The following is a 3737-nucleotide window of genomic DNA, read 5'->3' as shown; positions in this document are numbered from 1 at the left end:
GTCCCAAGCCAGTTCTTAACCAACGCGCCACTCCGCCGGCCTGAGAAAAATTTTATGACCTTGACTTTATAACCTTGAATTCAAAACCGAACTGAGATTTTTACAAGAATGGAAAAATACAGACTAATCCCATTCTAGCAACGTGTAAAGTGGGACAGTCTGTCCAATTTGGGTTAATCCCAAGGCAACATTAGTTGAATATTTTTAAATTTGGTGTAATTCATGACATTAACCGATTAAAGGAGAAAAATATGATTGCAAGAGACACAGAAAAGCATTTAATAATACTTGATGTTAATTCATGTTTGTTTTTAAGAAATTTTAGTTAACTAAGAATTCACAAAGAAGCCTTTAGCAAACATGGTTAATGGTGAATTGTTCAAAGAACTCTCTTTTATGATCAGGAAGAAAACAGTAATGCCTGTTATGGGTGATGCTATCCAAAATTTTACTGACAAAGTATTAGAATTATTAAGAGTTTAACAAGGTTGTGATTACAAAAATGAATACGAGAAAGTCCATTGAATTTCTACAAGCCAGCAAAAACAGAAAAAAAAAATCCTTAGAAAATGTAATTTAAAACCGTCAAATATTTTGCACCAAGTACTAAATCTAAGAAAAAATATGCAAGACCTTTAAGGAGAAAATTATCTAAAAAATTTTTGAAAGACCTACAAGGAAGCCTAAGCAAATAGAGAAATAAACCATGGTTTTGGATAAAAGGCTTAACGTTTTAAAGACACTCACTTTCCCCAATTGGTGTATAGACTCAACATAACCGCAATTAAAATCCCAACAGAATTTTTCAAGGAATTTGGGAAGCTTGTTCCAAAATTTCCGTGGAATACCAAAAGGCTCCAGAGGAAAAAGCAGGACGTGGGGAATTTCTTCCCTGGAGTAAAGACTGACCCCAGCGCTCCCAGATGCATGTCGAGGGTGGGTGAACAAGATGCCAGCTGTGACATCAGGACAGAGAGGGGCCATTGTGACACTTGGCGCTGGGCTAACTGGTTCTCCAGATGGGAACATGGAATTCAAATCCTTCCCTCACGCCCTACAGAAAACCTTCGTCCAGGTGGCCTGAAGGCTGCAATCAGCAATAAAACCTTTAGAAAACGACAGAGGGGAATATTTTAAGACCTCATGGTAGGTTCCTCATCCAAGACACAAAAGAGCAAATGACAGCAGGGAAGTGGCCTGTTTGGACTGGTTGACAGCTTCCATGACTTCAGCGCCAGAGGATTGATGTCCAGGGTACAGTGGCCCCTTGGACAGCGCCGGGGTTGGGCCCTGCATCCCCGGCACAGTCAGAAATCCGTAAATAATGTTTGACTCACCGCAGACTTAATGACTTATAGCCGGCTGTTGACCAGAAGCCTTACTGATAACATGAACAGTCGATCAACCTGTATTTTGTATGTTACATGTATTTATACTGTAGTCTTACACTACGTAAGCTAGTGTGAATGAAAAGGGGCCACATGTTAAACCTGACAAGCTCAGGGGAGGCCAACACAATGGGCCTTACAAACTCAGAGACCGAAAGTAACCATGGAGGATGGTCTGAACATAAAAATCCCTAACTAAAGGTGGGCCATGGTGGGAAGTCGCATCCTTGGCTTGAAGCTTCCTTGATAAGGTCAGTCTTTACCTGAAGCAAGCCTGTCTGTTTTCTTTTTGCACCTAAGATAATATACCTTTGGAATGTCAGAGTAACCCCTCTCTTTGGACCCCTCAGGGCACCAGAGCAGGAGACTACAGAACCCCTCATTGTTATCTTGTTCTCCGAATACCACCTCTGTGTGCTGTAAAATGTTAATTATTAACTGTCCTGTAGCCACCAATGAAAAAGAAATACGTGTCTCTCCATCTTTGCTTTTTATCCAATCCCAGAGATTTCCCTGCTTCGCTTTCTCTCACCCCCTTAATTTACCACCCATGGATTTCATGTGACCCTCCTTACACCTCCTCCTTTGATCCTTATATATAAAATAAGCTGCAAACTGTTATTCTCTGAGGCAATTACTCAAACTGTTGAGATTTTGTTTCCCAGCAATTGTCAAGAGCTTGGTTCAAATAAACTCTTATAAGCTTTCTCTTACACTAGATGTTCTTTTGATGACACAAGAGGAAAGAAAATGTAATTTAAAATCCTTAAGGAGGGCCAGCTGAGGAGCTCAGTTGGTTAAGAGTGCGACCTCTGAGCAACAGGGTTGCCGGTTCGATTCCCACATGGGCCAGTGAGCTGCGCCCCAGCTGAGCCGCCACTGAGCTGCCAACAGGTGGCAGAATGGCTCAGCTGGTGAGAGCACGTGTTCCTAACAACAAAGTTTCCGGTTAGACTCCCGCATGGGATGGTGGGCAACACCCACCCACAACTAAGATTGAACGTGGCACCTTGAGCTGAGTGGATGTGAGCTGCCAATAGGCGGCTGGATGGTGACTGGACTTGGAAGCTGAGCTTGCTGCGCCCTCCACAACTAAGACTGAAGGACAACAACTTGGCTGTTCCCCTTCTCCAATTCCCCAACACTGTTCCCCTTCCCCAATTTCCCAATNGTGGAAGGGCAATAGATGGGGGGAGGGGGGTTGTTACTTTGTGAGGGTGAAAAGGGTAACTATTGCATTGTTCTGTACACCTGAAACTAACAATAGAAAAAAAAAAAAAGAGAAGTTGAGAAGCCCAGACTTTGGGACGTTAAAACCCATGCATCTAAACAACTCATGTGCCAAGTAAGCATTCACAAGGACAATGAACAACTTTACATAAATGGGAAGAAAAAGAGCAATCACTGACAGCAGCGACTGACCGAGGGGGACACAAAGACTTTACAAGAAGAACAAAGAAAGGCCCTGAGTGAGGAACTAAGTTGGCATTGAACTTTGGAAGTGGGACAAGAAATAGCAGAATAAAGCCAAAGAATATGGAAGAAATTATGATAAATGATATTAGAATACACTTACTGAGCACATACTATGTACCTGACACTGTTCTTCATGCTGGGGAATTGCCGAACGAAACAGACACAAAAGTTTCTGCTCGCATAGAGTTACATTTGAGAAAGAACGATAAAAATTAAACAGTAATCAGTGAACTAGAAAACAAACATGGATCACAGAAGACACCAATAACAGCCAAACCTTGGAGAAAAACTAATGAAACACATAAACATCTGGCTAGATTTGTCCTCACTAATTAAATCGAATTAAAGCGATACGGCCGAAATAAACGACGTTAGGAACAAAAAAGGGCAATGGCAGCAGATGCTGCAGGAGCGAAGCAGCCGCTAACAGGATATTTTAAACAAGGTGATGCCAATCCAGTGGAAGGGAGAAACTCCTAGAAAAATACAGAACGAACTCAAGAGGCAGCAGAAAAATCCTACCTAACCCCATAACTCCAGAAAAAATCGAAGTAGTGATTAGAACCTACCCGCAAGCGCGCCAGGCCCAGCTGCTCTTGCAGGCAAGTTCTCTGTGATTCCGGGAACAGGTAATTAAAATACTCTGCAAATTTTTCAGAGAAAAATTTTATTTTATTTTTTTTTATATATATATATTTTTAATTGGGGAATTGTGGGAGGGGAACAGCGCTGGGGAATCGGGAGAAGGGGAACAGACAAGTTGCTGTTGTTTTGTTCTTCAGTCTAATTGTGGAGGATGTTGCTTCACTGGCCCAAGCTGGCACCATCATTGCGCTCTTCCCGGGGGAGGCAGATCAGTCGCCAGCTTCTGGA

This window comes from Hipposideros armiger, unplaced genomic scaffold (genome assembly GCF_001890085.2).
Source record: "Hipposideros armiger isolate ML-2016 unplaced genomic scaffold, ASM189008v1 scaffold_3, whole genome shotgun sequence".
Taxonomy (NCBI): Eukaryota; Metazoa; Chordata; class Mammalia; order Chiroptera; family Hipposideridae; genus Hipposideros; species Hipposideros armiger.
This window is presented reverse-complemented; position numbering follows the sequence as displayed.